The sequence below is a fragment of the Apostichopus japonicus genome, chromosome 19 (assembly GCF_037975245.1).
Source record: "Apostichopus japonicus isolate 1M-3 chromosome 19, ASM3797524v1, whole genome shotgun sequence".
NCBI lineage: Eukaryota > Metazoa > Echinodermata > Holothuroidea > Aspidochirotida > Stichopodidae > Apostichopus > Apostichopus japonicus.
In genome coordinates, this window is record NC_092579.1 from 10,787,263 (window position 1) to 10,811,677 (window position 24,415).

A 24,415-nucleotide genomic window follows, 5' to 3' on the forward strand; every position below is an offset into this window, starting at 1 on the left:
CTGATACCACTGTCTAAGATTCTGAACTACTGATACCACTGTCTAAGATACTGAACTTCTGATAAGTCTGATACCAATGTCTAAGATACTGAACTTCTGATACGTCTGATACCACTGTCTAAGATACTGCACTTCTGATACGTCTGATACCACTAAGATACTGAACTTCTGATAAGTCTGATACCAATGTCTAAGATACTGAACTTCTGATACGTCTGATACCACTGTCTAAGATACTGCACTTCTGATACGTCTGTTACCACTGTCTAAGATACTGAACTTCTGATACGTCTGTTACCACTAAGATACTGAACTTCTGATAAGTCTGATACTACTGTCTAAGATACTGAACTTCTGATACGTCTGTTACCACTAAGATACTGAACTTCTGATAAGTCTGATACCACTGTCTAAGATACTGCACTTCTGATACGTCTGATACCACTGTCTAAGATACTGCACTTCTGATACATCTGATACCAATGTCTAAGATACTGAACTTCTGATACGTCTGATACCACTGTTTAAGATACTGAACTTCTGATATGTCTGATACCACTGTCTAAGATACTGCACTTCTGATACGTCTGATACCACTAAGATACTGAACTTCTGATAAGTCTGATACCAATGTCTAAGATACTGAACTTCTGATACGTCTGATACCACTGTCTAAGATACTGCACTTCTGATACGTCTGTTACCACTAAGATACTGAACTTCTGATAAGTCTGATACCAATGTCTAAGATACTGAACTTCTGATAAGTCTGATACCAATGTCTAAGATACTGAACTTCTGATACGTCTGATACTACTGTCTAAGATACTGCACTTCTGATACATTAGGTGATCTGCACATCACGCCTCATACTCTTCCCTGATGCCCTTGTACTGTACACAACTCATGTCCCAAGTACTTACAAGTAACCTCACTCCTCGCTTACCTGTCTCCCCACACCAATTCTACCATGCCTATAATGTCTTTGGTAAACCTTTAACACTGTGCACCCTTAATGACTGGCTCCCTGGACATTGCCCTTCTCATTCTACCATTTTATGTGCCTTCATGCATTTTTTTTGATCGGATTAATTCCTTCGGCTTTCGTCCTTACGGTAGCGGAAGTTTCAGGATTTTTTCTTCCATCTGATTATATATATCTTAGACGTCCTTTCCAGCCTGATATGTCTTAGGTACTGTGCACCTGATATCCCTAGTACTGCACACCTAATGCCCCAAGTACTACTGGACACTTCTATTTGCTTGGTACCATGGTACACCTCATGTCCCAGTTACTGGACACCACTAGTCCCATTATAAGTGTCTTGACTACCTGATGACATATTGTTACTTTTCATATTAATTTGTGAGTAATGCTATCCATCTTCAGTGAATTTGTTTTAAAACAAAAGTCACTTCTTTTGCTAATGGTTGTTTTGTTTTTCTTTCTATTCAGAGCGGGAATTAAATAACTTATGACCTTTCAAGGTTTGCTCTGTCCAACCAAAATATGTGTTGTTTTCTTGAGAAGCATATGTATGGAATATTGAAAACTTATATTGGCATTAAATCCCTTGCTAAAAAGGAAAATATTATTTTTTGTTTTCAAAAATATGTACATTTCCCTCATTTCATATTACAAATTGTTTGGTTATGATGGTGCATACTTAACTTTATAATGCACAAAATCTTCGAAAAGAACTTGAAAGGAGTTTCCTCCTAGGCCTATTCTTTTTCTCTTGCTTTTCATGTAATAAACATTATGTATTTAGTCTAACCAATGTTATGAATTCTAATTTCTACTTGTTAAGATTTCACTATTGACTTATAGTTTTTTTTTTCATCATAGGCGAAGCTAGTCATAGCAAAGTTATTGTGGAGGGTCGTTTATCCTCAGAACATTTCTGTTAATAATTTTAGCAAATATTTACAGCTTCCATATTCATGGTCTGCATATTCAAGTTACATGATGGTGTTCATCCATGTTTGCTAACTAGCAAAAAAATAGTATTTTAAATGAGCTACCAAACTGCACTCTGGGAAAAAATTCTCAATTAATGTCAGCATTATTTTGTCACTTTTGAAGAGTTGTTATTTGGTCTTGAAGTCAGGAATGTGAATAACCTGAAATATGAAATAATTTGAAGGATTTTAATGAACCTTTTACAGTATTCTTAAGATTTTGAAAATGTTAAGAATGATAGAAAGTTCTCAAATATTTGAATAAACATAATTGTGGATATTTTATATAATAAAAAAGTTGACTTCCATATACTACCTATTCTATTGAACTGGCATCAATGTTGTATTTCCAAAAGAAATTAAAATTATCACGTATATGAAGTATGAGTGTATGACAACATTCCATATTGACTAACACTTTAAATCTTAAAATGACTGTTATACTCAGGAATGTGTTACCTACTTTTTATCAATTTTTTTCTTTTTCAATTCTCGTGTCTTTAACTATAAACATTTTTTTTTTATCCTTATAACATTGACACATTTTTTAGTACAAATTATTCAATAGATTTGTTCTTTATAGACAATTTCTTGCTGTTTTGTTTCCTCTCTCTCTATCTTTATTATCCTCTTTCATCGGTATGCATCGGTTATTACATCGCATGCCAATAACATACAATCGTTTGACGTGTTATTACCCTTCCATATTGGTTAGAATTATTGGTGAAGTCTTTACAATAATAATGATAATAATAATATCAGGTTAACCATTGAAAAACACATTGCAAATTATTTTTCTTTCAGTAGGTGCCCGAAAAATTCTCAGCATATATTGCCCGAATTTTCACAAACATTTTTGGTTGGGGGCTGCAGCCCCCCCCAGGACCCCCCTCCGCCTCCTACGCCTATGGTGCCATTATGCATATTCAATTTGCCCAAAAAATCCTAATGCATTTCAAAAAATGCATTGCTATATTACATTGTGACTTTGTAATAAGCAGAAGCCATTTAAAGCCTACTATGAATAATGAGTGTAGTTTTAATATCCCATAACCTACCCCATCCTTTCGTATTTTGACATAGTTCATTTGTTATCATGCATGTATCGATCGCGTGTGCAGGGACTTGGACTTTATAATGATTTCACCTCATTTTGTCTCGAAAGAAAACTTGTTCCTTCTTTCCCAATTTGCACATATTGCAGTGCTAGTATGCATTTTTTTCCTTGAAGGGGGGGGGGGGGGGGGCGTTGATGGAATGATGTGTATACGCAAATAAGATAATACAATAAGAGTTATAAATGATACTAAATATCAGGCTGCAGCAGTCCAATCGAATTTCTGCAAAGTGCCCTTCGACGTCGGTGCCCCCCAGATTAAAAGTGCTTCCGCCGCCCTTGCCTTAGGGACCCCAGAGAAGTGGAAGCCGACCGCTCATAAGGGAAGGGTCTGGGCTCTTCCAGCAACAACAACAGCAAAACTTCAGACGCCGAATGGTGTTTTCCGAGGCATATTTAGACAACAAAGAAAGTTAATGCTTATTCTAAATGCAAGGTTTTGCTAATAACTATATTTTGAAGAGTTCTGAAGCAATACGACTCTGGATAGAGTACCGGTATAGCGCCATCCCTTTTATGTGCCCATGTAGTCCAAAGTGCTTTGCTGTTGTCATACTAACATATTATTGACTATAAGTTGACATTCACAATGCGTCGTTATAACGCCAGAATAAAACGGACGTTCAAGAAAAAAGAAATAGTCGGCCATTCAAAACAACTTATGTAGAACGATGACGTTAATACAGTAACTACTAAAAGACATGTTTTCTTAAAAGAAATCATTTGATCTCCTTTTTGTTGTTTCGTATAATGTACACGTTTATTAATTAAAGTAATTATGCGGTCCATATTTCAACCATAATTATTGACAACTGAATGATATTTCAAAAACAGCCCTGAGAACAACAAACAAGTATCACATCAGTCAGATATGTTACCCAATAAAAATGAACCTTTCGGAGAAATCCGCCGTATATGTATAGGCCTATACTGAAAAACAGGAGCACTCACATGTGACAGGCATATACAAAAGCCATGAAAGGACGAAACGTTAACAAATCTATAAAAGAAAAAACATCGAGCCAGAGAATCTATCGTACACAAACTGTTGATATTGAAGAAACGTCTCGACTAATGACAAAATGTCTATAACTATTGATACGCAGTTCTTATAGATCATTAAACGTCTTGTTTTAACCTATACATTACCATGCATGTCCCTTGATGTTCATATAGTAATTTGTAATAAAGGTAATTCTCTCTAACTCTATATATATATATATATATATATATATATATATATATATATATATATATATATATATATATATATAGGTAGCCTGAATTGTTTACAAACCAATTTGGCACCTTTTTACAGAAAATTACCTCCATGCTGATTTTCTGTCATGAAGTTGAATCCAGATTTGATTTATGTTTAGAAAATTCTTTTCACTAATATCCAAGACACATCAACTCAAGACCTAGCCTCAGATGGATTCCTACTTCGTAATGGGTAATAAAATACAATACAGCCATAGGCCAACTTAAAACTGACATAAACAAGTAGGCCTACACACCACAGACTTACAGCGAAATGCCCAAACAGCAATCAAGGCAATATGTTTGACAAGTCATTGACATTTTAAATCTAACTCAGTTTTGGTTTTAGGTTTAATCTAAATTTCTTCACAATGGCATTAACGAGGACGAGTACAACGTTTCTACGTGTAGATGAATTTCACACGAACTCGCCATGATATGTTTATACATATATTAAAAACTGTTGTACAGTTATATCACAGGTGGACTCTGAAGCGTCATATAACAGGACTCGCTATTTCATAGGCGCAGATCAGTCTTGGATAATGGTGGGGACTCGTGTCTGTTCTCTGATACTATCTAGGCGGAGCGCGACGATGGGTTCGCCGTATCGTAGAAGATTTTTTTTGGCAAATATACCTCCGAGATCGCAGGAAATAAGACTTCGCAGACCCAATGATGCTCCCAAACCTCCTTAAGTTTTAGATCTCATGGCTTAGAAAGTTAGTTTGGGGAAATACATGTGCGTCTGCAGAAAAAATCAGGGGACAAATAATCCAATTAGACTTTTGTATACGATGGGTCTGTGTCCTTGGTCCTTCTGGGTCCTTCCCCAAAAAACAATTATAGACTGCCGCAAATGCGATTTCCGTCCTGAGGATAAATATAATAAAATGAGAACGCTGCATGTCATTTGCACAATGCTGGATCAAAATGCGCCAAAGTTCAATACAGGCGAATTTGAAATGCACCGTTTGAACCAGAAAATTTGGTGGCGACACGGTATATCATGTCCCTACCAATAAAAATGTGGTGGGACGCGTCCCGCTGTCCCACCAGGATCTGCGCCCATGCGCTATTTGATACGAGAAGCTATATTTACCATTTTATATATATTAAGAAAAAAAAAATTAGATCCATAGAGGGTTGATCCCTCATTGGTACGGGAAACTGCTAAGTTCAAATATCAGATTGGTATCACTTCCTCACTTACCTGTCTCTTCACAACAAGGCTGCACTCTTGCTCTACCATTTTAGTACCGTCCTCTACATTTTAAGCACATTCCAGTCTACCGCCCTCCTTATCATTGTACTATCCAGTGTCTGACTAGTAGGTTTTTTATCTTTTGGGAAAGTTGTTTTCGGACTCCATTGGCAAGGATCAAATAAAAGCCCCATTCCTGAGGATTGAGACGTACCTTTGTTACAAAGGTGACCAGACGTCCCCGATTTTCGGGGACAGCCCCCGATTACAGTGTGCTGTCCCCGATGAACAAGTGTCCCCTAAAATGTCCCCGATTCGTCAAAATGTTCAGGAATTTCGGAAATATCCCACACAAAATTTAGTCAAGTGTGCAGTCGCAGAACGGAACTTATAACCAGTATTTCAGGCGGGCCAGTGTTAAGTGGAAACACTGTTAAAAATATGCTAGATCGATCTAGCCTAGAACTCTTTCGACCGTATAAATGGCAACTACGGCGACACAACGACACTTATAGTGTGAGCATCAGCAAATCACAAGCTCTCAAAGAACCAAGTAAAGTAAGTGGATTTCATTTAAGAAAAAGCTACATTTTTGAAATAAATTTGATTTAAAAAGTGCTTAAAAGTATCACCATTTTACATCTAAGCACCTTAGGCACTTGAAAATTTTCCAAAGGAGGGGGACATCCCCTTCCCTTAAACCCCTCCCCCATATCAGTCACGCAATAAATGTCCCCGATTTCAGTCACGAAATTATGGTCACCTTACCTTAGTACATGAATACATACATATTTATATTACCTATAGCTATGTTTGCTCCGTTGTAAGATCCACGAATATTGTGAACCCGTTACACTGTGACCTTTTACCCAAATGGAACTGAAGTAGTGAAGGTATACATCTTTCCTGTTGTCGAGGTACATGTAACTCGAACACAAAAATGACAGGTTCAGCTCTGAGTGGATTAGAACTACCTTCAATACCATATATTACATTCCTTTAATGGAAATACAATGCTATACACCTCTCCATTCCAATCTCATGCTTCGTAAAATGTTTATTCCTCCTCACAACCCCCCCCCCCAACCTCACGCCCCCACAATCTCAATCTTACTTAACAAGTCTTCAAAAGAGAGTAACATTTCACACTTAAGAGCATACAGATAAATGACATAGTGGAGGGTGTGGTTTGTCGTGTTTTTACCCGAGAGGGACCAGGAGAGCTCATTTCCTTAGTATTGTATCATTCAGTACAAGACGTATCCCCGGTGAGCCACTTGAGTTGGATTTCATTCTTTAAAAGAAATAGCTCCAGGCAACCCTGTTTTCAATCTACACATCTTACCAAGTTTTATATTCCTTTTGCTTTCCAAGAAAATTCGTATGCTTGCCAAAGGTTATTTGTCGAAGTTTGAATACCTCTAGGGAATTATAAACATTAATTTTAAGTATAAGCATAATAAACCTGAATCAATGTCACAGATTTAAGGAGTTCTTTAGAACATAGGTACCGTCATCATAATCTTTCTTATATTATTAACTGTTTTGTCGCATTTGATTGGATGTCACAGATTTCATAAATATACTTGAGTTCGTTGCTGAAACCTAAATACTGAAGCTCCCAACATGACCTAATGACGTCATTGGTTTCAGTATCAACATTGTTAACATTCTACCTTGAATATATGTAAACAGCAACGAAACGAAGGTAAAGGTTTCAGATCCTATCGTGGTACTTTGTCAACACAGATTTACCAAATGACAGTTTCCAGACATGACTTTTAAGAATAGGATATCTTCATAAACGGAGGAAGATTTTACTTTATCTTGGGCGGGGTGGGGTGTGGGGGGGGGTGTTCGGTTTCAAAAAGATCTCTGAAATATCAGTTATCAAGAGGTTTCTTGGGTTTGTCTCCCTTCAATATGTCTTTTGCAGAGATATATCTGTACGGCTGAAAATCGGCATCGAACTTCAACTTGAATTGGTCTTTCATGTTTCGTTGGGAAAAGTAAATCAATCTTGGAAAATACTTGTAATCGTATTAAACTTATCATCTTTCACGTCCTGTTGATACATGTAATGTGTGATGTGTAATTTATTTTATTCAGACAAGTGTGATACCAGACGAGTTGCATAATACCGTCATGATCCTATATCCATAGTTATTTAATGGTAAATAATTGAGCAGAAGCGGGTAAAAATGGTGGGGGTACAAACTTCAGGCGACAACTATAAGTACACCTCAAAATTGCAGAGAAAGTGGGTCCAGTCTGTGCATTCTATATCACAAATTCCAGTAATAGCATGTTGGGGGGGGGGGGTCAACAAAAGTGCACTTTTGATGGACCGGTATATTATTTCTGAAGCTTTGAACGATGAGGCACTTTGTTCAAGCAAAAGAGCTGTTATAATTACAAAAAAAGAAGGGGAAAAAAGAGGGAAAAAATTGTTTCACCAAAAATGTTTTCTGTTGTTCCTTTTGTAGAATTCTGGGGGATGATGGAGGTTCTCTCAGCAGGGAGCTACCAACTGCAGCTTATTATTCCTTGTTCAATTTGGTGAACAATAAAACAATATAACATGTTTTAAGAATCCTTATCTTTGTCTCAAGCGCAGTAAAGTTTGGTGCCATCACATTATCTCTGAATCTAGCGCTAAATTAATTTTAAAATTAGAAATTACCTCATCTCATAGCAAACTAACTTGACCAACTGGTGAAAAAGTAATTAATGCGTTCGGCTTGGGTATATTTATTTTGAGCATATGTTCGCACGACAGAAAGTAATGTGTCATGCGCACCAATGGCTGATTGATAAATAAACAGAAATGATTAATATAAAAGTCGAACAAAGAACTTGAAACAGTGCCGACTTTACTGGTATATGGCGGTGCTTTGAAGATTGTTATTAAATGTTTGCTTACCTTATTACCTTATTCATGCATGTACAATAAACACATCAATATAATCAGTAGAATTATACTATAATAAATAAAAGTATTCTAAGCACAAGGTATTAAATCACTTGATTATGTATTCTTCACTTGACGTAACAAGTCTTTGGATGTTTAGAATGATAAATCAAAAATTGGCAATTTATCCATTTCCTTGTGGATCTTCTTTTCATTCCGCTTGGTAGCATTCTCATTCAGATATTATTCAGTTAATTTATGGAAGCCTTAGAATGTTTAAGAATCATCCCTCAAGCGTTACTTTAAATGTTTAAATTCGAGCTTGTAAACACTTAATAAGATTGTCTATAATATCAAATTTCATGATCGATCAAAACATAAATATCGAGCGCTTCCAGCTTATCGGGGTATTGGCTGAAGTAGATTGTTTACACAAAGTTGTGAGGAAGTTTCTGTCTGTTCAAAAGTTCAAAGTTCAAAACCACATTCTTATACTTATAGCTTCTTGTTCGTTTGGTTTTTCTCAATTTGGTGATATGTTCAACATTCAACGTATTCATGTTGCACAGACATGAAATTCATGCATGTTATGAATTCACAACTTGGAATATCCAAGGTTAAAAATTTAAAAAAAAAGCAGAAGAAATCAGTATATGGAAGGAAAGGAGAGAAGCTATGTTTCCTTCGATGGTAGATTTGCTTTTTATGGATAATTTACTAATACAAAACATGTTATTTGTGATATAACCATGCAAAGGCGTATGCAGTCAATAGGTGCATATATAGGTAATGAAGGGAGGATATTTAAATTGGAAATTAAAGGTGAGCGTAAAACAGAACAAAATGTAAAAATGAATCGAAATAGATAAGATAAGTAAAATCGAAGTTTTGACAATTTACAGATGATCCAGATTTGATCTACATGATCCAGATTCATTCTTGTGATCCCGATTTATAAAATTCTTCAAGTCGAACATCAAGTACAATATGATTACCAAATACAGTTAAAACTTAAGAAGGAGGAAACTTGCAATATCTCCTTTGTAGAAAAATTATCAAAATGTTAATTAATCAATATTTTAGTTTGTTTCAAAAGGGATTGTCAGTTCGTGATAAGAAAAAAGATATCTAACTCATGCATGCTTCTGTTTATTAATAGTTCTTTGCAAACTTAAAATTCCATACATCTGAACGCCTAGGATTAAACGTCATAAAATTAAAGGTCGATTCTATTTGAAATAAAAGCTTTATGCAGATGACTTTTGATTTCCTTTACTATATACTTTCCATGCAAATTTTCATACGATAAACATCTTTAGGTGCAATATTTATAACTTTTTAGAAGGCTCAATTGGGGCGCTGTACAGAATTGCCTTTTACAATATCGGAGGTGTCTTGATGATAGTGAGGCGAGTTTACTTGTTATATGAATTTTCTGAGGGATTTTCTACGGTTTGTATGTAAATTATGTGTTGTAAGTCCTCTCGAGAATGTCAAAAGATGAAAAAGGTTCTCATCTTTCCCTCAAGTCATTTTTTGGAATAATACACATATTTTCCACTCATTCATCCTTTTTCTTACTTGAGGGGGTTGTTGTGTTTGCATATAATGTCTTCTGCTATATATGCAAATGTATACTTGTGGTGAAAGTACCGCGTAATGTAACTTTATTGTATTTTAAGGTGCAACAAAAGTCCGAGATTGATAACCTGTACAATACATAGCTTGTAAAAGGACGCTCTTGTTTTCTAATCTTATTTAGTTTTATGGATTTTTCTCAATTATTTGTTGGTGAATAAAATGTTGCAGGTTAGTTTTATTGTCACTTTATTGAAATACGCGAATTGCGCAATGAGCTGCGATGCTATGTTGGCGCATCTATATCAGATCACCATGTATAGGGATCGACATATACCATAATTTTAAATCGACATCTATCGACTTATTTTCAATTAGGGTCATTTTAAATTGACATCGATCCGTTTCTAAGTTGCATATAGCATATTAAATCCAATGATGTGGGTGTTTACAACCTTCGGTTCCATTTCAGCCCGCACAAATATTAAAGGTATGTCTTAGCACAACCTTGTTTATTGACATAGTTATAGACATTGGGCTTCAGAATGCAACATTTCGCATCTACAGTTTTATTATTTTGGGAGGGAGGATCCACAAATCCTGATCAGCTAATTTGTAAACAAATACAATAACGTACCAATGCATCTGTCACGTGAAAATAGATTAGTGATTCGTTCACACGATGTTGTTTGCCTATACCACAGTGTACGTATAAGACTATATAACATCGTGTTCTCTTTCAGCCTACCGTGCCGTTCTTCTGCGTGCGTATTCAGCCTAACCATGCACTGACGACACTTTTACACATACATTGACTGATTGATGAAGATTACGAAGAACATGCGTGGTGGTTATATTTGCCTTAGATCTTCGATGATAACAAGTGTCGTTACGAATGTACATTTTCCCTAGAGACGTTTTCTTTCCTCTCTTCTTAGAGAGATATATTCATGAGAGAGATCATCTCTAGGTGTAGTAGAAAGATTAAACCCATGGGCACAACGCATCACAGCCACGAGTACAACATATCTAATAATAAGCAGAGCGGAATTCTAAAGGGAAATTACTTTACCAAGCCACAGGTCACGCATGATGAAAGTAATATATCAACTTGTGTGGCAATAATGTTTCTCCAATGGGACATATTTTAGCCATGCAGGGCGTTAGAGAGATAATATTTACTGCATGAATATAGACAATATTACATATTTGTTGGAGTAAATAGTTAGTAAATAGTTAGAATACGACAATAATAAACTAACCCCCCCCCCCCCAAATGAAGAAAAACAAAGTTCAAAACGTCAAAAGAAAATATTGTGAAAAGGCAGTGAAAAATTGAACGATATCAGCTCTATACTGTATAGTAATCACTTTAATTCAGTCATTCAATTTTTATTTAATCCACCATGTCTACGCTGGTGGGAGCACAAAAAAAAACATTTAGTGGTATACGTATAGGGAGCTATCAAAACGCGAGGGAGCAGTTAACCAGTCCGCCGGTGGCTCTGGGGTCTTTATACCACAAGGAAAACAAAGAAAATAACTTTTGTATATACTACATTTCGACTACCACGTCCAAAACTTCTACTTTTTCCACACTGTAAGAATCTCAGCTATTCGTCAAATTTTGAGGTAAAGAGTAGACATTTTGAGACAAAAATCAAAATGAAACTAACAGGTATTTAGACGTAAAGTTTAAAGGATTGGTCCAGGTGTCTAACATGTCTATCTTGTATGAAAGAGCTCAAAGAGGCAAACAGAACAGTGAAGAAACTACCATGATAGCATGCTCTGTTTAGGAGATATCACGCTTTGAAGATATAAAAATTTCTTTGAAAATGACTGGTGTAGAAAAACTAACTGTGAGGGTGTGATGTCACATCCTCACTTTCTTAACATGTGTGAATATATTTCGATAAAAATTAATTACATATTTTTCACAAATCTAAAAAAATATAATCAAAGACTCTTCAGATGTTAAAATCTCTGATACTTCCCTTGACAAATATGAGATCCACATGACATATCTTTTGGTTGAAAGTCATAAAATCTCACAAAACATTTTAATAAAATAACAAAGACTTATCAGAAATGTGAGGATATGACGTCACAGCTAGTCTGATTTCAGCAGTTTCTACCCAATCAGATAGAACTTTAAACTTGAATATCTCCATAACGGAATAAGATATTTGAACAGTTCTTCATCATTGTGTTTCTTTTATTGTCTTCTTTCATATAAGATAAACATGTATGACACCTGAACTAATCCTTTAAGATACGAAAACTTGATTGCTTTGCATTCATTTTGGATGACTTTTGGATGCCTGGATTGCATCCCTAAATTGGAAAAGTGAGGTCACAGAAATATTTTTCATAGTAGAAGGGACGAGAGGGAGGGGGGGGGGCGCACTGCCCTCCTCTGCCCACAGTTCATACGCTTATATGACATTGTTTAAATTTTTCGAATGCTATTGAAAGGTTCATTGGGTGAGTGATATCGATCTTATACATTTACAAATGCCTATCTTTTATTACATTTCTCAACCGCATGACTTGTATTGTTTAATTTCTTTTAATGATTTACTGTCTACGTGGGTCGTTTACGTTGACCCAAATATAATTATCATTCAGTCGACAGATGACTTTTTGAAACTCCTCAGAGAGACCGTTGATTTATTCATCATACCAAGAAAAGAGGTTTGGTTTTACTGTAAACTTGCTGAACCTGTCGTAACAAACAGTCACATACTATATACAAACATTTCAAAATTTAGTGTTTGTTAATATTTATTCCAGTTTAATGTCAGACTAAACAATATTCATTCATGATCTTTGTAAACAAACGGTAGAATCCCCCCCCCCCCTCTATCTATGGAATCCTTAAGGCACCATGAAAGTATCGTAAAATGTTCAAGTAATACATTGAGAAAATGACACGTTAATGTGTTCACAATTTCTGGAACATTGACGACGAAAGGTTGCTACGTAGGAAATCAATTATTAATCTATAATATTTCAATATGATTATCTATCAATGTTTTCGATTCAACATTTTGCATACGACAACCATCCAAATTAAAGGAATCGTCTGGTGGAAGATTTTGATACATTGTCCTTGTAGTTATTATTTTTCTCTTTCTAACCATGTAAAAATTGTCCCCATTCGACATTTTCTCCTTATAGAAATCTGGTTTTCAAATTCACCAGTTTCTCACCAAAAGTACCGTTTGTTCGAACGCTTCAATATGGTGATTGACGTAGTGCTTGCAGATAGGCAAAACAGGCGACTTGAAGTTAGCACTCCCAATTCCGCAGCAAATTAACTCACGTGTAAGCACATTGGATTGCCTCATATATATAACGTACATACTCGCGAACGTATATACTACGATGCTCAGTTGGTGTACTTGTATAGCGTTACACATAGTACACTCACACTCAAACCACAGTTCATTAACTGTTCTTCGAAATCGCTGAAATAAAATTCACGGATCAAGTTAACAGTAAAAGGAAACTTGTAAAGTATTCGTTAAACCGAAAGATGAAACTTGGCGGGATCGATGTCATCGCCGAACTGTCCGATTGTAAACGTTAGTGTAGCCTATACACGCGGACATTCTTCGCGCTGGAGCTGGATACCGCGATGTATAAACAACGAAGCGCCTGCTGTTAAAACTTATCTTGTGTTACACAAAGACCACGAAACCACCGATCTACTACATATATTGCGGCTTAAGGAGTTTTTTAAATCATATCTAATTTATAAGAAATTTCACCGGAAATTATTGAAGAAATTGATTGAATCGTTGTCAGAGCAGAATATAGCACTGAGAAGCTTAGGCTTCGCAGAACTGTCCGATTGTCAACGTTTGAGTACAGCCTACATGAGAACATTTTTCGCGTTGGCGCTGGATAGCGCGATGTATAGCCTGAACAACTCAGAGTCTGCTGTTAAAATTTACCTTCTGTTACTCAAAGACCACGGAACCACCGCTCAAGTACATGGCGGCTTAAGGAGTTTTTGAAAACATATCTAATTTTTAAGAAATTTCACCGGAAATTATGGAAGAAATTTATCTGTATACAAACGCTGTTTTTGTTGTGATTACCGTATAGGTACTGTGCGGAGGGTGGGTTATGACGCAATCTGCTATGGCAGAGCTGACGTCACGTATTGTACTGTTCAAATCATATTTGAATTGTCTATCCATAACGATTAAAAAATCGTTTCTCCGTCAAACGCAACATTAGCGTTCTCATACTTTGACAACATGTTTGGAAAATGATTTACTATTTTTTAAGGTAACTTCTTTGGGCCACCAGACAATCCTTTTAAGATAAATGATTCAATAATTCTATAACATTTTTTGAACGATCATAATTGCCCCTTCAGAATCCCGCAAATCCCAACTTAGGATTAAAAGACTTAATTATGCCCGGGGCATGCCTGGAGAGAGGGGTATCCTATGCATTAGAGCACTGTGTCGCGCTGGCAACGTGGGGTCGAGGAAAATATGGGATATATATAGGATAGAGTATTCTATTTTTCATAATTCTTAAGGAAAAAAAGTACAAAAAGGAGTGCCAACTGCCTCCAGGGACAGGCCTGACTTGTTAACAAAAGGTAACTATTGGTCAAATTTTAATATTAATCACTGGTCAGTTTCTGCAAAGAGCTTAGTTGATTACGTCATGAATATAGCATCGTCATTGCGAACCATCTTACAGAACATCATTGCATTGCCAATGGATAAACTGGAATAAAGGGTCTTCATTTATTTATATTTATTTTTGTTCTTTTAATTTTCGAGATCTAAAGTGTATTTAGTTCAGTTATTGACGAAGTAAAGGTAAGTTTCTAAGTTAAATAATCATAATAAATGTTTACAAACATATATTTTAGTGAAGATATATGTAAAAATTCGTTGGTACATCAGCGTTTCCGTATCATACTGATGAATCTCAAGTTATTTCGACATCCTACACGCTGGTTATTGATGACTTGATAAGCGGATGTTGGAACTACCGTTGAGAATCTACCGATAGTGATGTTCTTGAGAAACATATTAAAATGTTCAGATGCCCTTCTAACGAGATTCAAAGTATCACAAAATATTTAGATATACGATCTGTTCGGAGTATCGCTTAAGGCATAGTTTTGAGCAGACTGAGATCCATTTCCCGATTGTATTTGATACCGAAATTCCTTCACACTACAGTTTCAGTTAGACTGACTAATCACGTTGACTTAAAATACGAAAAAAAAAAGACACAAAAAACAGGTTATTAGTGAAAAATTCTCATTTATTTTACTTTTTGCAACTTGTGATGATATATTCTTATGAATCGAAATGAATCAGTGATTGATCGATTAATAACATTCGTTTTGATGGAATGTTTATTATGCATGTGTTACCCTTTTCAACAATTTACATGGCTGCATCCGATTTTGCGCGATGCACAGTAGTTATGGTAAAGATGTTGCACAAAACTCACATTGTATTATATATGAGTATATATTTGTGCTTCGGATCCTGCAGGAACTTGTTATTGTTGTTTATTCGTAAAGGGTGAATATCAACAGCGATTTCCACCTTCCTGGTAAGGTAGCATGCTGCCATCATCATTGCTGTTTGATATTAATACACTAATTATATATAGTTGAGTGAAAATGATGTGTTTATCAATGAAGTTATATGTTTCGTCATGTTTTGTAGTTAAATGCATTTAATATGTTCTAATTAAAAGTGTATTATATGAGGGAGTTGAAATATCCCAATACTTCTTGTCATGTTATCTAACAGGATGTGAAAACGAAATATTAAAAAGAGGTCACAAAATGATTAATCTCCGTAGACAATGACTTTCGTGGACATGATGCAGCAACTTGAAAACCATGACTGAAAGACCGATCAAGGGGGGGGGGGGTGGAGGGGGGAGTACATTACATTACCAGTATATACCGCAACACGCAACCAATTAAAAGAAACTTCTAACATTGGTGTTGTGGGACAGGTTCCAGAGGTGTCAAATAGAGGGCAAACCCTTTCAGGACCGAGAATAATTTTTTTCTCTCGAAGGAACTTTCAAGCACAAAAATACATTAAACAAGGAAACATTTACCCGCTTTATTCTGTCTTGTTGACTCTTAGTAAATTATTGCCGGGAAAGGGAGGTAGGTGGGGGGAGTATGGTGGCTCATTGCTCCTATATGCGCGCAATGGTTACGCTCCTAGGTTTTCAGCTTAGCAAAATCGAGTTCTTCTCGTATTTCAAGTTGGACTTTTGTCGGAAGATAGTATAAGTACCGACACTTAGACTGTATTCAAAAATGTTTATTCCAGTCACGTATTCAATTAGCTTCCGTTGTATTCGTCCTAGTTACATATATAGATGTCAAATAAAATACGAAGAAGCGCTAATGTAGTTAGTAGGACGGGGTAGTCCAACTTCATGAGTTTTTAATACGTTTTAATGACACTTCTCTGCACACATGCCATGAGGCGATAACAGACTTCATTGCAAGAGAAATATCTGAAGTGTTCATTGAAAGAGAAAAGCGGCTAGTAGAAGTACTTCGGGACATTTGCTGAAATGTTCATAAACTTTGTGGAGTATTTGGCAATCCATCAAACTAATTATTTTGGAGTATAGTGTTCGTCTGCAATAATAGCTTCAAGTGGATTTATAGAACAGTAATGAAAGAATAAAGGCCGTTTCTATTCCACCTGTATACGTGATTTTACTGAATACATTTAAAACCAAAAGTCAAAATTTGGAGGAAATGGATTCATTTCCGTTTAAACTTTAGCTTGAACAAAACCTCATTTTCCTATCGTGTATTCATTAGCCAAAACAGTACGTTCAACTCTTAATGGAGAACTGTTACTTTTCAAAAGACGTGTAGAAGTCTTTATGTATACTTGATTGTACCAGTCTGTCGGTTCATGTTTGAAGATGTTTCAGTTACTTTGAAACAAACTTATTGTCAGCTAGTGTCGTCTCTTTTTATAAAAAGGAAGACGTCATGTATATAGTTAGACGCCTACCTTCGCCTGATGAGTCCCAAAAGGACGAAACAGGTCGTGAAGTGGAATTTTGCTTGTGGTATTTTTTTTTTCCATGTATTTACTATATATCTGTCATACCACTTGTTACACACTCATATCGTTATATATATATATATATATATATATATATATATATATATATATATATATATATATAAATTTATATATATAAATATATATATATATATATATATATATATATATATATATATATATATATATATAGGGGTGATGAGGGTGTGATGTCACATCCTCACTTTAACATGTGTGAATATATACAAATTTGAACAGGTTTTTTTACCATTGTGTTTCTTTTATTTTCCTCTTTCATATAACATAAACATGTATGACAACTGAACCAATCCTTTAAGCTAGTCGCAAAACAACCCCAAACGAATCTTGACAAACTTTAGTTACTTTTTGTTTTTATTTTCAACGAAAGGGCCCTTTTAAATCCCAGGCGTTCTCTAGAAGAGGCCACTTTATGAATATTAACATGTTACTTTTTCATTACAACAGCGGAAAATGTTGACTTTTCATATACAAGAGTGGAACATATATCATTTCGCCGGTTCCGCCCCTGGCATAAATCCTTTACATAATATTGTGCACGCAACACTGCTATAGTTCCGCGCAATTATTTAACGTTATTCTTTTCCATTTTTTATTATTTTGCTTATCACACCTTGTAATGTATATATATATATATATAGTTATGGTCTATTTCTGAAGAGTTAGAGTAAATAAAACAGTTTCTACGTTTGAAATCATATTTAATGATCAACATCACTGTTTTCTTTTAATGACTCTTTGTTTATACACTAACCAGTAGCATTAGTCACAATTCAATCAAATTTGCTTCTTTACACCTTCGTCAATATCCAAGCTCCCAATCTCGATATGCTAGTATTTACCGCATCATGAATATTACCTTAGGGTATCAATTTTACCAAGTTTTCTATTTGTCTTTAAAGTTATCCATCTCTCTAAGTTAAGTGGAACAACCTTTAATGGCCTTAACAATTCAACAGTCAATGCTCAGCATTCTTTCAAAATGTAGTCTTAATTTGAGGCCAGTTGTAATTCCACGAGAGCGTTTAATGGCTGCATCACTCATAGCTATGAGCAAAGGTATGTTACTCTGTAATCCATCCCGGAGTAACACAGCCATAAGAGTAAACAAACACATTTCATCTTTCCAGGGAAGTTATAACATGCGCAAATCTTTACTGTGACAAATCACTTCACAAGATCACTGAATGTATGTGTACGTGTCTATAGCAGTGGTTAAAGCAGCTACACGCTTTGGGCTATGATTACGTTTAGTAGGCTAACATTATGTGATTGCGTGTAGACAGTATACAGCTCACCAACCTTTAATCTGATCATGTTTAGTATCAATACCCTTTTCAGTGTGAATCGTGCTACTTTAAACTTAAAGACATTGGAAATTCTTAACATGCATAGATGTAGGCTACACTAGTAGCTGCTTAACGTTGTCAAAAATGTGTCCCAGACTGATTGTATGAAACTGAATTTGAAGGCAAGGAAGACTCGCCCCAAACCGCGTGCCGCGCTCTGAAAAAAAATAACTTTTCGTTGCATGCAAATGACGTTTTCTTCTTGTCAGTGGCGGCGGAACCGGGGGGGGGGGGGCTTGGGGGGGGGGGGCTCAGCCCCCAATGAAAAAGTTGAGGGGGCAAATGCATGATAAGCCCCCCCCCAATATTTACCAAGGCTCCGAAACGTGCATCTGCCCATTTTTCAATGCATACTTGTCGATCTGTCCGATGCACACGTATATTATATAGGAGTAATAAGTTTAGTACTTGCTGGGGACCCTCGGCCCGTCCCCTGGCTATAGACCACATTGTCACCCCAACCGCGTCTTCACGCCCCGTGAAAAGTGGAAGCAGTGAGTGTGAGTACCAGTAAGCGTAACACAACTTCGTCTTAGGCCAATGACTTGCCTCATTTCAGCCAGTTCTCCAACATCCCCTTATTTAATGGCGGAGCGTCCATATATACAGTCGGGGGGCGGATGCCCCCCCCCCCTGACAGACTCAAGTGGACTGCTGGCGCCCTTTCAGCTTTTCACTATACTTTTTACTTATTCGCTATTATTGACTATTTTATTGCGCTCTCATTTACCTATTGACATTTGTCATATTCTGTTGGTGTAATTTTCCGACAAAATGGCGACGACACCTGTTTATTCTTCGTTTATCTGCAAATTAGCAAGGCCCGGAAAGGGTCATTTCCTGCAATCTAGGGAGTATCTTTACTCAAAATTTTTCTGCACGCTCCGCGCCAACCTGTGGTGGCGCTCCGCTTAGATAGTGTCGAAAGCGCGCCTACAGACCATTCTTGCCCCCCCCCCGATCAATACCCCTAGCTCCGCCACTGCCCTTACTACACTCAAAAACGTCTTTGCGAGTACACTACGAGTATAATAGCTACTCTCTTAAAACACCATCGAATATACAAATTACAATGTTTTTACAGACTTTTACGTGCAATCTGAGAAATTGCAGACTTGAGACCCATATTTTAGGGCTAGGTATTCGCAGCATAAAGAACACGGGAAGTGCCGTTTCCGGCCATCTGGGGGTTTGAAATAACCCAAAATTTTCTTGTACGCTCCGCGCCAACCGATGGTAGCACTCCGCTTAGATAGTCTCCACAAATTAGCCCCCCCCCCAATAATTTTTCCGTTCCGCCGCGCCTGGTTTAAGGTATAGTTAACAGAACAAATTCTCCTTTCTCGTCTCTTCTTTTATGTTCGTGCCTGTTGGTTAATCTTTAATGGTTGAATCCCTCTTATAGATAGCTAGCAGTCATGTTACAATAGTTTCATTAAAGAGAGCTGTAGTCGTTCCGTAAAACAAATTATTATTAACAAACAAGGAAGACCCGCCACCCCTTCTTTCGTCACGGTGATTTGTTAGTAGAGTATACTTGTATATGTTTGTAAGGTTTGAAATTTGTTTACTGAACCACGTTTCTGTGAAGTCAATTATGGGAAAGTAATTATTTAATAATGAGATAAAAGTTGATATGTCGTTGAAATTGTTGATAAGAATTAGGCTATTATGATGGAATATTGTTTAATCGCTTTTATTTGACAGACATAAATTGTTAATACATTTCCTGTATTATTCAGTCTGCCATGTATAGCTAATTTTCATACTGTTTTCTGGATTGTTTACATTACTTGCATTAATTTTCAATTGCTTCTCATTTTGCTTTTTAGTAATTCCACAAGTTACATTGTTCTCATTTAATTTTTGGTGTATTAATCAGTTTGGGGACCAAACTTATATTGGTTGGGGCATATTATCGCATAGATTCAGACCACTCTGTTATTCTCCTGGTCATCTTCATTTAGCTGAAATAAACTATCAACACAATAGGGTATGTCCTTCCTGTTTATCTGGTCTGGTCTTAGGGGTAGCGTTCAGGTTCAGCTGACAAGAATCACTACTTAAGCTTTTTCCCACTGGTGCTTCTTTTGCTGGCTGTTTTGTGTGGCCGGGGATTTATCTTAAGCTTTGTTTGCTGGAGAGTATAAATTGATGCAGGGACGCATTTCTCCGCAGAGTTACTTCAACTTCCTCTTTGTGATACACTTGCTTTACATTTTACTCTTATACTGTACTTTACTTCATTTCTTTGCATTTTACTTTATTACACAGTACTGTACATACATCTATTCCGAATCCATTATAATATGTTGGATCTCTACAATAATAATATTTCTGGAAATCTTACTCTACTTGTGTTGTGTTTATTTATGCATCCCCTGTTATAATGCCATGGCAAGCGAAATCAATTTGAATCCTTCAGTCAAACACTCATACATATTTCTGTTTTACAATCGTATACCTCCCTCCATCTCCTTCCAATAGATAAACAATAATGTTGATAATGTAATAAAATAACGAGCAAATGATATCAATTTCATTCTTTGCAGACTGAATCTTTATCTTGTCTACCTTTTCCATGGCTTATACAAATACATGATTCACTACAAGGACCACCTGTAGTTGTGATTGTACATGATAAGCAAATGCAGGCGTACTTATACTCGTAATGGAGTCCGTATTCGGGTACACTTTTAAGCACTCATTCTCGGTACTTTGTACTCGCACTCGGAAAATCCAAATTTCATGTATATTCATAACTAGGGCAATTATGGTATGATGTAGAGAACGGGACAAATTAATTAATCACATTAGCAAAGGTTAAATCTTCATCATATAAAAAAAATGCTTACTCCTACGTAACTCTTTCATTATACTATTTTATCAAATTCGTATTGCACGGGGTTATCATTTTAATAAAATACTGTATTATAATTAAAAAAATATGCCCCCTGATATGGACACTTGGTGAGGTAGGCTATTTGCAACCATGCAGGACTATGGTCGACGGAGTGGATAAAGGCGGTGGCATTAGAACCAATGAAACATAACATCCGGCAGGTCGTGGGTTAGATCCCTGGCCGGCCAAAAGTATAATGTCATCAGGCAAAACAGAGGTATACGACATTCATTTCCGGTTGTCGTTCCCAGGCGGGGTATATCAGTACGCTATACGCGTTGGCCATTATTCCGAAAGCCAAGAAGTGACCTTAAGAGAGTTGCTTTTAGCAGAGCCTACTTAGCAATCTTCTGGAAAACGATAATGAGTAAAGTTAGTCATTATTAAAAATTTAAGCATATGTAAATCTGATAAGTGTATTTGTCTTGGAGATTGCATTGAGCTTTATTTGTTGCGTCTGAGATCTTTGACCTTAAAGCCTCAGAGGAGTTGTATTGCTGATTGAATTAATAGAGGAATAAATATTCTGTCTATACTCTAAACTTATTATTTTCTTGGTCCGTTATTGTCAAAGTGCGTCTCGCGCTGCATCCACATACTCGGAGTTATATTCCTTAGAATATCCGAGATATAACGGAACAGTAACATGGGTTTTTCTCATATGAAACGGTGTTCAAAATCGTAAACAAAAATCCAAAATGAGCTAAATCTGTCCTGTCAATTTAATAGCCACCCGACATGCAATGTAAATTGCAAGACGTTCGGATTTTCCCACAAACATGTGTTTCTTCTGAACGACGTACAATTACAAACTTCCAATGTCAATTTTTTTTAAAGGATGAATTCACTCCCAAGGACTTGTAGGTCGAACTACAGTATAGGCCAACTGAAACTTAACCATGTCACTTACAGGTGTGAAATAAAATCCATATCACGGAACTGTTGTCCTGCTTGGTCAATGCCAAGTGAGTGTTTCCTTGCATCTGTGAAATTCATGCAATCCTGCAAATATTAAACAGAACTGAAAGATGCAGTTTGGATTGGGTCATAAATGTGTCTCACTCAGGCTAGCCATGTATATTTGTTCGTATTATAGTGATATACACTCTTGCTAAAATTAAGAGATCGATTTACCAAATCATCATCGGGCTCTCTTAATTAGCGAATTAACTAATCCTATACATTTAATATAATAATAATAATAATAATAATAATAATAATAATAATAATAATAATAATAATAATAATAATCTATTTTGTAAAGCGTAAAATCCACAAAAGTGCTCTAAAACGCCATGTAACAGCAAATAAAGAAATATAAAAATATGACACAAAATATGTAGTAAAAATGCAGAAATAAATACAATATAAATGAATATGAAAAATAAAAAGCATGCACGTTTGAGTATTGCACATGAAAGAAATTTAAATACACAGTTTAAATACTGCAGTAATGCTGTCTAAAAAGGAAGGTTTTCAGCTTTGATTTAAAGGTCGTAATACTAGAAACAGTTCTGAGTTCAGCTGTCAGCTCATTCCAGAGGCGTGGCCCAGCCACGCAAAAAGCTCTGTTCCCATAGCTGTTTGTCTTGGTGATCGGAACCTCCAGACGACTATGACCAGCAGAACATAGGGCTCTTGTTGGCTGATAAAGACGGATCAGATCTTGCAGGTATGGAGGTGCCATGGTGTTCTGGCACTTGAACACAAGAAGGACTTTGAACCTAATCCGCTGTGATACTGGCAGCCAATGAAGTTCATGCAATATTGGGATAATATGACTAGATGTTCTTGTTAGTGTAACGATCCTTGCTGCTATGTTTTGGAGCCTTTGCAGTCGTTTTATTTATTTAACTGGTAGTCCACAGAAAAGTGCATTGCAGTAATTCCAGTTTAGATGTTATGAAAGCATGAATTAACTGCTCTGTGGCTTCTCTGATGAGGTATTTTCGTATTCTTCCGATGTTGTAGAGATGGTACTGAGCAGACCGACACACATATGTTATATGGTCTTCCATAGAGGCATGTTTGTCCATTATTATTATTACACGAGATTTATATAGCGCCTTATTCAATTAAAAAATTGCTCTAAAGCGCTTTACAGCAAAAGATAAAAAAAAATTAAAAAAAAAAAAAAAAATTATGACACCGATGCTCTTTGCCACATCACTAGGCTCCACCTGATGGTCACCAATAATGATGCTTGGACACTCTATCTTTCTGGCCAGATGCTTTGATGATATTAGAAGCACCTCAGTCTTTGAGTCATTCATTTTCAGGCATTTGTGTGACATCCATTGCCGAACTGAGGTTATGCACTTCTCTAGACGGTGCACAGTGATAGTAATGTCATTGGGATGGAACATAAGATAGAGATTCGAGTCGTCTGCATAGAAGTGATAGTCCATGTCCTGCGAGCGAAGGAGCTGACCCAGTGAAGACGTGTATACCGTGAAGAGCACAGGCCCCAGGACCGAACCCTGGGGCACGCCACATTCTAACGTCTGAGGGTCAGAAGAATCCTTTCCCAGGCACACAATCTGTTGGCGATCACTGAGGATACCATCCACTTTAAGGCGCTACTTTTAACACCAAGGTCACTGAGTGTTCTAAGAAGCTGGAGGTGGTCGACCGTATCAAAAGCGGCCGAAAGGTCTAACAGAACCATCAGGCACACTTTCTGACCTCCAAGAGCTACCATCACATCATTCTGAAAGCGCTCGAGGGCCGTCTCAGTGCTGTGGTGTTTCCTGGAGGCAGATTGATGAGTCTCCTGTAGACCATTGTGTTCAAGATAGGATGTGAGACGGGCTGACACAACTTTTTCGAGAATCTTTGAAACAAATGGAAGGTTTGACACTGGCCTATAATTTGAGAGAACGGTAGGATCCAGCGAGGGTTTCTTGATGAGTGGCGTCACATGGGCGAGCTTGAAAGCGGATGGTACATCGCTAGTTATGAGGGGGTTGTTCACAATAGTGATGATAACT

At 36.6% G+C, this 24,415-nt stretch overlaps 1 long non-coding RNA gene across 1 annotated transcript in view; it reads right to left on the minus strand.

The window, feature by feature from the left end:
- The window catches only part of LOC139959674 (uncharacterized), a 254,502-nt gene that overhangs the window by 83,497 nt on the left and 146,590 nt on the right, over nucleotides 1-24,415 (minus strand). The window lies entirely within an intron of this gene.